The 14,048-nt window shown below is 42.7% G+C and overlaps 1 protein-coding gene and 1 long non-coding RNA gene across 4 annotated transcripts in view; one reads left to right on the top strand and one right to left on the bottom strand.

The window, feature by feature from the left end:
• Positions 1-1,740: 1,740 nt before the first annotated feature.
• Positions 1,741-14,048, bottom strand: part of LOC125899045 (uncharacterized) — a 174,664-nt gene continuing 162,356 nt past the window's right edge. Inside the window, exon 4 of the long non-coding RNA XR_007450700.1 lies at positions 1,741-1,801. This is a non-coding gene — a long non-coding RNA (uncharacterized LOC125899045). The remainder of the gene's footprint in view (positions 1,802-14,048) is intronic.
• gabra3 (gamma-aminobutyric acid type A receptor subunit alpha3) overlaps positions 12,852-14,048 on the top strand; it is a 146,353-nt gene continuing 145,156 nt past the window's right edge. For all 3 annotated transcript variants that reach the window (XM_049593161.1, XM_049593162.1, XM_049593160.1), the window contains exon 1: positions 12,852-13,279. The gene's annotated coding sequence lies outside the window, so the exon portion shown is untranslated. The remainder of the gene's footprint in view (positions 13,280-14,048) is intronic.

The raw sequence follows: 14,048 nt of genomic DNA, 5'->3' as shown, positions 1-14,048 counted from the left end.
CTCTATCGACAGAAAGAGTAACTTTGCATCCTCTTAGGAAATATCACAAGTTTCTGCTGTGTCTCTCCTCTTTTTAGATGAATTTCTTTCCCTCATCATCTACTGAATTCATCACTTTCTGCACTTAACATGAGAAACCTTGTGTACAGCAAGGGATTTACAAAAAGACATTTTATAAAGTCAGAGTTCCTTTAGCTAAAGGCAAATCAGATTTAAGACTTGCCACTTGGAATTAAATTCCAGACCAATTCTATGATAATCAAAATTAAAGAAAAAATTAAGCCATAAGCAGCATTACAAACATTTGAATGCTTGTTTCTTTTTTAACTGACAAGTAGCAAATCTCTTGAAAATTCTTCATGGTGGTCATTACAATATGCTGATTCTCTTTGACGAGTACATATATATATATATATATATATATTTACCTGGCACCTGCTGCAGTTGTTAGGGTTCCTGGTTCGAACCCAGGGTGTGGAGTTTGCATGTTCTCCCCATGTCAGCGTGGGTTTTCTCTGGGTACTCCGGCTTCCTCCCACAGTCCAGAGACATGCAGGTTAATTGGTGACTCTAAATTGTCCGTAGGTGTGAATGTGAGTGTGAATGGTTGTCTGTCTCTATGTGTCAGCCCTGTGATAGTCTGGTGACCTGTCCAGGGTGTACCTCGCCTCTTGCCCAATGTCAGCTGGGATAGGCTCCAGAATACCCACAATCCCTGTCTTTTAGGGACCTTTTTAGGACCTGCGGGAGCCCTGCAAAGTAACTTAATGGAATATTTGATTAAAAAGGCAGCATTTAATAAAATCCATCATTTTAATTTTGCCCTTGCATACCTAGTTATTCATTCATTCATTCATTCATTCATTTTTCATGACCGTTTATCCAGTTAGTAGTGGGGAGGCTGGAGCCTATCCCAGCTGACAATGGGCAAAAGGCGGGGTACACCCTGGACAGGTCGCCAGACTATCACAGGGCTGACACATGCAGAAAGACAATCATTCACACTCACGTTCACACCTATGGGAGTCACAAATTAACCTGCATGTCTTTGAACTGTGGGAGGAAGCCCATGCTGACATAGGGAGATCATGCAAACTCTGCACATAAGGGCTTCCCCACGCCAGGGTTCGAACCAGGAACCCTCTTGCCGTGAGGCTAACCATGCTAACTGCTGCACCACCGTGCCACCATACCTTGCTATATTATGTTAAGTAACAAGTACATGTGCAAATTAAAGGCTGATTTCAGCTCACAGCTTAATTCAAGATCTGTGGTTGTTACGTCTGTATGACTTCTGCAGGAAATGTTCCCTGGTTTGGGTATTCTCCATCTCCCTGCACCCCCCCCACACCACCCAAAAAAATCTTGAAAGCATAGTTTCTGCTTCGTCCACATCACAACTGCAAACTCTTTGAAGCCTATAGAGCTGACTGGCAGACAGGTTCTCTCACCAGGGTCTGTCTGGACCTGTACATCTAAGAAATAGTTACCATGTGATTTTTTTTACTTGATAAAATATTTAACCTTATGTTAAAAAGAGGTAAGAATTAAACATGCTCATTGCGGCATAAAAACCTGTATACAGCCTGTGTGTGTATTCACTGTGTGAGAAGATACTGCACCAAAATACATTCTGACATACCACAGGCCTTACGTTATATAACTGGCCTTACAGATGACATGCGGACAGCTCAGTGATATAATGTGTGTACCTTGCAAACTTTCCCCACAGGATCCTTGCTGCGTGTCATCCTCCTAATCCTTCCTGCTTTGATCTGTGTGGTGAAGACAAAAACGCCACCTAAAAAATAAACAATAAGCATGAGTTTAAAATCTTTTGTTCCCCATCACCCAGCTCATCCCAAACCACATTATTAGAATGTAGGAAATACATCTCATAATGCTCTCTTGTATTTAAAAGAGGCATTTATAATGTAGCTCTTCCTCAAACATTATTAGGATTTTATGAGCACTGTCGATAGTATTCAACACTGCATGACTGTCATTAAGGTTTTGCTGAATTTCTGTCTTTTAATATTAACATTAATTGTGCATTATTTATTATGTCCTTATTCTTCTATTCAACTTCAGCAGTTTAAATACTCAGGATAACTGAGCGTTAGCGGCGGAGACTGATGTACAAAGAAAGAGTTCTGGGTAAAAACTGCAGCATTGTACAGTTTCACCCCCTCGGCTCTTATTCCAGAGTCTCCTTGTACGAACAGTTTGTGCCTGCAGTGACATTTTAAGGAAATTATTACAGTTACTATCCTTCCTAGGAATCTCTTTTTGCCTTTGGGCACATCTTGTTATCCCCGAATCACATCTTTCAACCATCATCTGTTGTTTTTTGGCAATGCCGGACGACAGCCACTTCAAATGGTTCCAAAGATTGAGAGCGAGTGGCAGAAATGTCCGGTCATGTGCAACATTAGATGGTAATGGTTTAAAGTATTGATCATTAGTGTTCACATTGATTGTTTGTAAAACCAAATGAGAGTTTATGGCTGTTTACAGGCCACGTGGTAGATGGCTTATTATACACTATGTAGGACATGACTGTTTTTAATGAAATGAATTGAATTTTTGAGCACTGTAATTTGGTCCTTTTTTGGGTCGTCTTACATTGTATGTCTGTATGGTTCTGATAAACATGGTTTCTGGTTGTGGAGTCACTTAACTGTCCACACAGCCCCGATCTCAACGGCTGTATGGTTGCTCCCTTTGAATAAGGGCAGTGACTCTGCTCTGCAGCTGGCTCTGCACGATGTATAGCAGTGATCCACAGCAGGATGGGGACACAACCTCTGATTCCCACCAACACACTAGTCCTTATTCACTGTGAAGCACACACCTCCTCTCCCTCTCTCGCCAAGGTCCTCTGCTCTGTCAGATCGGCATATAGAGAAAGTGCCCCCTGGTTGAATGGCACTGTCCAGGATTTAGCCATGTTTTGGTAAATCAAAGGATCAGAATCAGAATCAGAATCAGAAATACTTTATTGATCCCCGAGGGGAAATTGTTTATGTTACAGGTGCTCCTTGCAAGAGAGGAAAGATACGTGAAAATATAAGAAATTTAGAAGATAATGCAGTTTCTGATATCCCTTCAGAAACTCAGCACAGAGGTGTCCAGTTTTTTCCAATCCCTGAAGAATGGCTAACAGGATGCTAGTTCAGCTGGTGCCCATTTGTTCTCCATCTTTCCTTTACTGATGTTTACATTTGAAAACCTCAACCTGGCTAACTAGCAACTAGCTAGCAGAAGTCGACCGGAGAAGAGTTTACAGACCAGTGAGTTGATTTCCTCATCCCAGTAAGTGATTCTCAGCTACATGCTATCACAGTCGAAAGCTATCTACAAAAGCTCACAAAGCCTCGTTTGCAGTGTTGATCCTGGACTCAAAAAGCCAAGAAGCCCATTGAGGCGCTGATGGTTACACCTAACCAGAGATCACTGTCTAGCCTCCTGGAGGTGTCGTGGGACCAACTAGATGAAACACGAATGAAGACTGGGCAATTACAATGTAGCACCAGGCCCACTCTAATGCAATCGTTTCAGATTTCCTTCATTTTCAGGCTGGTTTTGTGGATTTGGAGCTAAATGTTGTGCCTGGGGCACGTCGTGTATTAATGATACTCGTTACCTGGAGAGGTTGGAAAAAGATATACGTTTCTTCCCTGTTCCAAAACCAAAACCAAACCCTGAAAAGTGTAGGGTTAGCTAGCTAGCTACTGAAGATATAGCCTACTGAATGTATACACATGCTGCTTTTGCTTTTTAATGATTATAACAGTGAAACAAAGACCAACCCTGCTGTGCAGGAACCAGTGAAGGGAAGCAGGGAAACTTTGCTGATATTGAACCAGCTGTGTGTCATCGCAGTGTGCGCAGATGAACGTTGTTTGTCATCCTATGTAGATCACTGCCCGTCCAGAGGTGGAGGTCCAGGTGCTAGCAGCAGCACGGGGGCAAAGCCAAACACTGTTCATCTGCACACACTGCGATGCCACACAGCTGGTTCAATATCAGCAAAGTTTCCCTCTATATTCATTGTCTTGTGTAGCGATCAGCAGTGATGTGGTGGTTCACTTTTACACTGTGATCTGTAGCCTATAGTTCGGCTTTAGCTTCTAACTATCTTTGTCTTTTTAACCTGTTGTTGCTGCTGAGTCAGTTTGACATCCTGGATATATCCTTCAAACACAGACTGTAGACCCCTCTGTCTGCTTCTCTCTGGAATCACTCTTTCATTTTTCCTAAAATATGATAATATTTCTTCAGGGAGTGCAGTTAGTTACAGTGTGGGCTCCGTGCTTATGCCCCGCCCAGCCCCAGCACAAAGGGGCGGGGCTTAGCGAAAGGTAAATTACAGGGAGCAGGCTAACTGTCCTAACGGTATCCAGCTGTCATAGGTAAGTTATCTATTTTGATTTTCAACTGTAAAAATACCTTATTTGTGTTTGCATGTGTTAGTGTTCAGGGACTTTAGCATGAAGAGCTCTGAATTGACAGCCATCACAAAAAGACTTTTCTAAATTATTTTACTGTCAGAATAAAAGTGTCCAAAGAGTGAAGACTGCCCTCACAGTGTTTGTGAATCCTTCTGCAGCTGAGATGACCATGGTGGAATTCAAGAGGCTGATCTACGAATAAGCCTAAGTTACATTTATGGAAGCTTCAGTCGTAGGGTTATTATTAATTTCTACTCAATGTGGAACTCAGTTACTTGATATTAAATATGTGAAGATGGAAAAGGAGACATCTTTATGCCTGTTCCTAGTTGAGCAGATTCTCTCACTCATTACTTGCAAAATAAATATATATATTTGTTTATTTCTAAGGGACACGGTTAGTAACTGATGATGATGCATCTTCCTTGTTTTTAAAATGTGTCCGTTACCAGATTAAAATGTGAGAAAAGACATTCTTCCAATTAACATCTGCAGAAATCAATAGAATTAAGCCAGCGGAGACACTAATGGCATTTAAAGCAGATGAAGACTGAGTACCGCTTCTAGATGTGGTGGAGACATCGCACTATAAAGTATGCTTGTATGATGTCAGAAGTTTTAAGAAATAGTAACAGCACAGTATTAATCTCTATGGGTTTTTAACAAGGGTCTTTATATTAGGGCATGACTACCAAATTAAATTAAATATCAAATGCATATATACATAAAAGAAGGTACATCTTTTTTGCTCAGTGAAAGGACTGAGCTCATACGAAGCCTCACAGAATTTTGCCAAGGTAGAAAGGGTGTCAAACAACACAAAAACCAGTCTGATCCAGTCGCACAGACCCGTGCAATCTCCAGAGAACTACTTTTGAGAACAAATCTAAACTTGTGTTCTGTGCTCGACAGTCAAATAGGCTACAGCACACTTCTGGGACAGGCAGTGCTCACCTAGTCTCAGGAGGCTTGCTGCTTATATAAAAATATATATCCACATCTGGGGACGACCATGGAGGGGGTTTTCACTTTAAATATGTTCCTGGCATTCGTTTCAGCCATCTGATCAAAGGCTGATTAAAGGCTGAGAGAATGCAATGAGCTTCAATTAACGAGGTGATGGGATAGAAAATTAGCGGTACCCCTCTAGTGCCAAGAACCAGGATTGAGAAGCATCGCTGTAGAGCAGTGTGTTTGGCCACGAGCACCTCTTGTGCTCAGAGCAGGCACACATCTTGAGTGGAAAATGCCAGAGTCCCATCTGGGATTATTTGGAACTAATATGGTCTGAATTCAGACGGCTGCTGCTGAGTTTTGGAGTGGATCGAAATCAAGTGGCAGCCGTGGTGTCATTATACATTTAAATTAAAATGATGGTGATCTATACATAACCTCAACAACCCTGGGTCATTTCGCAGCACACTGCCAAATGACCTATTTTGTCACTGTGTTTACGGCGGGACTGCAGACTCTGGGAGACAGGGGAGCGATTAGAGAGAGTGGACAGATTGATGGATGGAGCGAGGACTTGTTAACAAGCAACAATAGCTTTCAAAAGCAATTAGCATCAAGCTAACAGTGTTTATGTGCTGAATCCCAAAGCACTTGGTGATTAATTACATAGTTGACAATGATTTGTGACGCTTGATTTTTATATGATGATCACAGCACTTCCTTTATACACTCTAACTCCTCCTAAAGCAATATACAGTACATTTAAATGTGACATTTGGCTCTGTGGTCAAATGTGCACAGTTCAATCAGAAACATTTCCATCACGAAGGGAAAACTATTATTGTAAAAATGTTTACGCAGTTGTATTTGGCAGCACAGACTCTCTGCAGTTCGCCCTGTCAGATGTCGAGATCAAATCACCCCGGAGGTGTACAGAGCAGAGCCCTGCAGACACATATCACCGAGATGTGGAATGCAAGTCATTACGAGGGGGAGGCCTTCAGAAACATGCCACTGCGAGTGTGTTTGATTACTAGGGAACCAGAGCAGGAGGAGACTGGGGTGGTGAATCCACACAATGAGCAGTGTGGCAGAACCACTGAATGACACAGGACCTGATGGCTTAAATGAAGAGCTGACAGCTTCAATGAACTGCCTGGCATTTAATGCTGAAAGTAATTAGCGCTAATTAGAGTAAGCTGATGGCCAGCTGATGTGGCACGCACAACTTGGGTTTCCTGCCTGAACTTCAGCTTCGGCTGCAACTGTATACATTTAACACGTCATGTACATGACACTGTTTAATGCATGGTGATGGGATTGATTGTTCATTAATTTAAGCTGCTACTTTGAGCTGTCACAAGGGGGCTCCACTAGTTATTCGCAGATTGATCTCATCTGAAGACATAACGCGTCCATGGGTGGATTAGGAGGCAGTAGACCCTGGGAACAGACATGCAAAAGGGCCCCAACACCTCACAGGAGGAAGATACACAGATTTTTAGACTTTGCCAATATAGTTTTTGTTGTTGTTTTTTGCATCGTTTTATGGCTTTGTCTCTTTATGTTTTCTTGTCATTTTGTAGTATTTACATCTTACTGAGGTAATTTAGTGTGTTACTGAGATAATTTTGTCTCTTTTTGGTTGTTTTATGTTGCATTGTAATCATTTTGTGTCTTTCTGTGGTAGCTTTGACTGTTTTTGTAGTTATTTTGTGTCTCTTTGCAGTTAAGCTGCATCTTTTTATTGTCCTTTTTTGTCTCTGTGATCATTTTGTGTCTCCTTGAGTTTCTTTTGTGACTCTTTCTTTTTTTGTTGCTTTGTGTCCCTTTGTACTCATTTTGTGTCTATTTGTGGTTCTTTTTATCTTTTTGTAGTCCTTCTTACTGAGGTAATTTAATGTCTTGTGGTTGTTTTGTGTCTCCTTGGTCCTTGGTTTGAGTCTCTTTGTAGTTGTTTTGTGCCTCTTTGTGGTTTTTTTAGCCTGTTTTTGTAGTTATTTTGTGTCTCTTTGCAGTTCCACTGCATCCTTTTGTGGTCCTTTGTGTTTTTTTGAAGTCGTTTGTGTCTATTTGTGGTTGTTTAGCCTGCTTTTACAGTTATTTTGTGTGTCTTGCATCTCTTTGTGGTCCTTCCGTGTCTCTTCCTGATCCTCTTGTGTCTACGTGGGATTTTTTTGTGTCTCTTTCAAGTAATTTTGTGTCTTTTTTGTTGCTTTGTGTCTCTTTGTGGTACATTTTTATCTTTTTTGTAGTCGTTTGTGTCTTTTTGAGGGAATTTTATGTCTTTATTGGTTGTTTTGTGTTGTCATGTGTGTCCCCTTGATGTTGTTTTGTATCTTCTTGTGGTTGTTTGTATCTTGTTGAGGTAATTTGTGTCATTTGTGGTTGTTGAGTTTCTCTTTTGAGTTATTTTGTGCTTTTGTTGTGGTTGCTTAGCCTGTTTTGTTATTTTTTGTGTCTCTTTGCAGTTCTGCTGCATCTCTTTGTGGTGATTTTGTGTCCCTTTATGGTTCTTTAGTGTCTTTTTGAAGTTGTTTGTGTCTTGTTGAGGTAATTTCGTGTCTTTTTTGGTTGTTTTGTGTCAATTTGTAGTCATTTGTGTCCCCTTGTGGTTGTTATGTGTGTCCTTTTTTTGTTTTATGTCTCTTTGTGGTTGCTTAGCCTGTTGTTTGTAGTTATTTGTGTCTCTTTGTAGTTATTTTGCATCTCTTTGTGGTCCTTTTGTGTCTCTTTGTGGCCATTTTGAGCCTTTTTCTGGTCAGTATGTGTTAATTTGACATTTGACATTTTGCAAGTGAAGGTTCAGGGGGCCCTCTGACACTTTGGGCCCATGGGCCAGTGCCCAGTTTAGTAATCCATCCATGAATGCGCCCATCTGTGAGAACCTAACACGCAGCTCTGTCTTCATGACAGAAAAAGCATCAAAAACATCTTGCACTCATACATCAACCGTGATAACCCCTGCACCTGTGGCACAGACTGGGGCATGCACACAACAACAGGAGGGCAGGCCCCTTGGTGGAATCGTCAATATGCAATGAAGAATGAAGGAAAAACAGCAGCTTCATTTTCAGGAATACAAAGTGTCAAAAAGGTCACACTCATTAGGCGCAGAGAAAAGAAGAACACACAAAGGTTGGTTGTTACAATGAGACTGCTTGCCAACATGACATTCAGATACATGTTCACACCTCAGAGCTGCCGAGAGCAACCTTTTGGCTGGCAGTACCTCTTGGGGCTTAAGTGTCTCGCTCAGACTGACCCCCAGAAGTAGATGTTATTGAGCGATAAGGATTTCTCATTCACATCCAAAGTGAACTGGATTGGGCTCTGACAGCCTTTGAGTCTCCTCTTGAACAATGTGACTACAGAGATTACAGTGTCTGGACCTGAGATGTGCTAGGAAAAAAAGACAGATTCAGAGATGCGGTTATGGTCGGATTTAATAAATGTATGAGCTGATGGGGTTGAGAAAACCTCAGCTACTGAATCTTTCTCCCTGTTCTTTTTTCTTTACATTACACTATGTATATAAAATACATTTTTTAACAAACTATGGCACTTTTTCTGCATACAGTTTTTTTAAAAGCCAACACATCTTTGTCCGCAAGCTGGGACTAATTAACAAAAGCAGCCCAGCCATACACATATCTCAGTGTCAGTTTTCCAGAGTTTATAATTATTAGCTGGAGGACATGATTATGCAGGCTCAAGGAATTATTGAAAGGAAGCTAACTGTAAGGCACTCAGTAACTGCAGAAAAGCGTGGAAATGGCGCATTGTGCTCAATTCATATCTTAAAGAAGGTAAGACAAAAATGTGGTGTAAATGTCAAGCCTTTGGCTGGCCATATTTGCAAGTAGAGTCTTAACATGCTGGGAGGTTACACATAAAAACAAATAAGGAGGGAGATTAAAGAAATAAGCCAGAAGGCAGCATACACAGCAGGTGGCATTGATGATATAGGCAGAAAACCATTAAGCTTGAGGGAGCATGGATGATTTTCGCCCTAAAATAGGCATGCAGGACCTACAGCCAGACACCCAAATTGTGTCTCTATTTGTGGCTCGCAGGCTCCTTGGCAGAGCAGGCCGGCGCCTTTTCCGCTCCTCACCCACAGGAGCTCACAGCAAATCAAGTTTATTATAGCCTCTAATTACAATTACAGTCTCAAAGGGCTTCACAATGAAACAATAAATGAAAATGATAAATGAAAATGGCATCCTCAACCTTATACCCTCAGTGAGAATGGGGGGAAACCCTTCCACAGCAACTTAATTAGGGACATGAAACCTCAGGGTGGACCTTGCAGAGAGGAATGCCACTGTCCCGTTTCCCTTCAAGGAAAGCCATGCAATAGTTGGTGGAAGTGGTGACAGTTCAACAAAAGTCACAAGGACTCAAAAGGTTCATCATGTGTTTAAAGGTCTAAGCAGTTGCACCACTGAACTGTGTTAAAAGCCATGTGAGTTCATCTAAATCAATCTTCAAAGTCATCCTATGGAAACAAACTTAAAGAAACAGTTCGCTCCAAAATCAAAAATACTTATTATCCCCCTTACCTGCAGTAGTATTTGTCAGTCGAGATTGTTTTGTTGTGAGTTGCTGAGTGTTGGAGATATCAGCTGTAGAGATGTCTCCCTTCTCTCCAATATAATGAACCTAGATAGCACTCAGCTTGTGGTGCTCAAAGCAGCAAGACATTAGAGCAAGACATACATTTCCAGAGATCATGACGCAGTTACTCAAGATAATCCACAGACCTTGTTGTGAGCAGTTTTATGTAGAAACTGTTGTCTTTCTGTAGAAACTCCACACTGCGCAGAAGGAAGTGTGCATCTACTCATGGACGAGAGGGTTGTGCTCGTGACAGCGGGAGATTCAAACATTCAGCATATTCTCAAAGAGTTTATGTGACATCCCATGAATCTGCGACCCACAAATGATGTTACATACATAACATAAAGTCATGTGCTTAATGTAAAGCTACGGAGGTTAGGTTTAGGAAAAGAAGCGTGACAATGTACCCTAAAATGACTCAAAGTTCACTCAAAGTTCTGACAGTTCCTATCATCGGTCTCCTGGGGAAAAGTCCTGTGTTTTGTGACTCATCCACCACTCCAACCTGCCTCCAAACAGGGCTGCTTCTTTCTTCACTCCGATCACTGCGTTGGTCACATGATCACAGCTTTCCCAAATAGAACAGAATAAAATAGAAAGAACTTTATTCATCCCCAAAGGGAATTCAGCTGTCCAGCAGCTCATAAAAGACAAAGAACAACAATTACACTTCCCCTCATCAATAACAACAACAACACAGTGGTATCATAATGGTAAATAGACATAAAATAAAATAAGTTAAAATAAGTGCATGAATAGAAATTGAATTAAAATAAAATTGCCCATTCCACAGCAAAACCAGCTGTGGCTAATGTGATGTGTGTGATATGTGTGTGATAGCTTTCAGTTTGTTCAACGTGCTCCTCTCCACCACAGATCTTAGTGGGTCCAGTCTCCTGCCGAGCACTGAGCCAGCTTTTTCAACCAGCTTGTCCAATCACTTAATGTTTTTGTCCGCCAAGCTGCCTCCCCATCACGCTGCAGCGTAGAAAAGTGCACTGGCCACCCCTGTGTGATAGAATATAGTCAACATCTCCACACACACATCAAAGGACCTCAGTGTGCGCAGGAAGAGCAAGCAGCTCTGCCCCCTCCTGTAGAGGGCGTCAGTACTCGAGGACATAGGTTACACCCAAATTATTGACTCATGCTTGCGAGCGATATGTATGAGTTTTGGTGCATAGGAAAACACAGGCAGGGTGGATGAAAACAGTCTGAAACATTCATGGCGTCCTCCTCGGCTGAGCTGTAACGTTAGCTAGCTCAGCGGTGCTAGGTGAGCTAGCAGTAGATGCACGCTTCCTTCTGTGCAGTGATACGATTTGTGGGTGAAACTGCTCACAACAAAGTCTGTTGTTATTATCTTGAGGAACCAGGTCACAACTTGTGGAAAGAGACATTGGTGTTGAGTTTTTCCAAATGTGTTTTTTGGTGCTTTGAGCACCACAAGCCAAGTGCCATCTAGTTCCATTATATTGGAGAGATACGGCTGATATCTCCAACACTCGACAACTCACACCAAAACTATGTAGACTGATAAACAGCGCTACAGGTGGGAGGTAAAATATGTATCTTTTATTTTGGGGTGAACTGTCCCTTTAAAATAACATAATTGGGGGGAAAAAAATCACCGTCTATCTTGTTTAATTCATTCAAGATGAACAGCTTTAGTGTTACTAAAGTCACCTAAAGGTTGTGGATGTCGTCTGAGCTGTTATGACTTAAGTCTCAGAGGGCTTGGCTGCAGACGCCGCTCATTTATTACTCATGATAAGTGTTTATTTAGTTTACCACTCGCTAGTCTGGCTGCATGAGAATACAGAGCATAGATATTATCAGCACTACCACTGTCACAGAGGATACTTAATACAGAACAAATACTGTTGGCAGTGAGGGTAGTTTGAAAACCCACATTATTCATCAAAGATGAGCGTTCTGACATAATCTACGTCTTGTAAATTGTGATGAAGCACTCAGCATGCCACTGTCACTTCACTTGCCATCACTTGGTTAAGTTGAAAGAGCATCCTCTATTTTAAATTTGCACGCTTGTCCAAGAACCGACCACAAAAAAATACATGAAAGCAACATGGGTGGTATCTAACATGAAGGGGAACACAGCAGGGTGTTTAACGGGGGTGTTTTTGGAGTCACAGTGGTTTCAGAATTAGGTTTTGCGATAAATCCAAAAGATACTCATGTTGCAAATTTACTGTGGCAATGATTAAACCCATGGAGCTGTAATATTTCATTTAAATGGGATCTGACTGGAAGGTCACGCAGTTCAGTTTTGTCTATTTTTGCCACTTGTAATACATTTGATTTTGTCCATTAACTAGCAGAGAACAAAACCAGGTCAGAGGATACTCACAAAAACATCCACAAACACACCTGGGAGTTGGCACAGTGCAGGCAGACTTGTACTATTCGCCGCTGGGTTAGAGGTGACATTACAGTACATGCCTTGCACAAGGGCACCTTGAGCACATCTTTGATTTGGAGGAGAGACGTCTCATTTTTCTCGTCCCCCCACCCCTGCCCAGATTTCTCCTCTCCCTGATTAGACCACACACCACCCCCAAGGTCACAGAGTGGGGATGATCTGCTCCCATTTCCTACTACTGCAATGACTCAGATGAGATTGCTATATCACTGTCAGCAGCAGCTCACAGGCTTGGCATCTCTGTTAGTCGCGGTTGGACCTTGGGCACCTGCGTCAGTGCTCAAACCGCGGAGCCCGCTGAATAAGTGGGCCCACTCACCGCTGTGTCTCGCCTGGGAGGCTGTTGTGCAATAACGCACAAGGAGAAGAGAGAGGGGTGGGTGGGGGGAGAGAAAGAGAGTCCCCTCCAGCTGTCGAGAGCATCACTGACAAGCTGGTCGGGTAACAGTGAGCCCTCCCGCAAAAGCGTCCACCGCATGTCCATGTGGGCATTGATCCGCGTGACACATCACCGCCTCTAAACCAGCCCTCGGGTTCAGGGTTTGCCCCTCCTGACCAGCACCAATCTGAGATGGGTAGAAGGAGGGGGCGGGAAGGTTAGTTTGAAGAGGGCAGAGCTTTGCGAGAGGACGCCGATATTTCCCTTATTATTTCACCGCTGGAAGAAAAAAAAAAAATAAAACCCAGTGGACAATAACAGCTGAGGGAGAAATCAGTCGGACCAAACGTCAGAACCTCATTAACTCCACGGAAAGCCAGTCGGGAGGGAGAAGAAACACCAAGAACACACCGCTCATTGCTGCTGGTGAGATTTCCTTCCAATGCTTGTCTTTACCTATGTTTCATGTTAACGTCATTTATCAGCTTTGGCACATGCAGCTGCCAGGGTTAACAGCCCGACACGGTTTGAAATGCGCTCGATGGCAATGTTTCATTCACATGCAACAACTGCTGCATTATAATTGATGGTTTAACAGGTCTCTGCTCGCATGCTGGAGTGGGAATGATGCTGATGTGAGGATGCGGCGCTGCATGCTCACCGTGTTGCCTGCTATGACACAGATGCGGTCAGGGGGGTTGAAGTACTGTTTGGGCAGTGTGAGCAACAAATGTGGAGCTCTCTCTCTCTCTCTTTTCTTTTGAAATCATGTGTGGGAATGCAGTTGAGACAATGGCGGTTTCTCCAGCTTGACTTTCTCAGGACAGTCAAACGGCACCACAATGCGACACTACGCCGATTGTTACTTTCCGTTAATGGGCAATTAGAGGACGGCGCGCGCGATGGTTTTCTGTTCAGAAATCCGCACCCGCACTGGAAAAGTCGGGGCTCGTGCTTTTTGACCTGCTGGAAATGTTGTCAGGAACAAGCTACCGCAACCAGTGACAAGACTGTTGAGCAGAGGCTAACTTAACCTTGGAGGGGGGGAAGCGTAACAGCGGAGGGTCTGGCGGATATCTGCGTCTCTGCTCCATGAAACAAAATGAATGCCAGTAGTGTTGTGTGTGTGTGTGTGTGTGTGTGTGTGTGTGTGTGTTTCTGAATTGATAAGTTTAACTGACGCAAAAAAAAAAAA

This window comes from Epinephelus fuscoguttatus, linkage group LG12, assembly GCF_011397635.1.
Source record: "Epinephelus fuscoguttatus linkage group LG12, E.fuscoguttatus.final_Chr_v1".
In the NCBI taxonomy this organism is placed as follows: Eukaryota; Metazoa; Chordata; class Actinopteri; order Perciformes; family Serranidae; genus Epinephelus; species Epinephelus fuscoguttatus.
The sequence above is the reverse complement of the archived record's forward strand: the minus strand, read 5'-3'. Positions and strand labels throughout refer to the sequence as shown.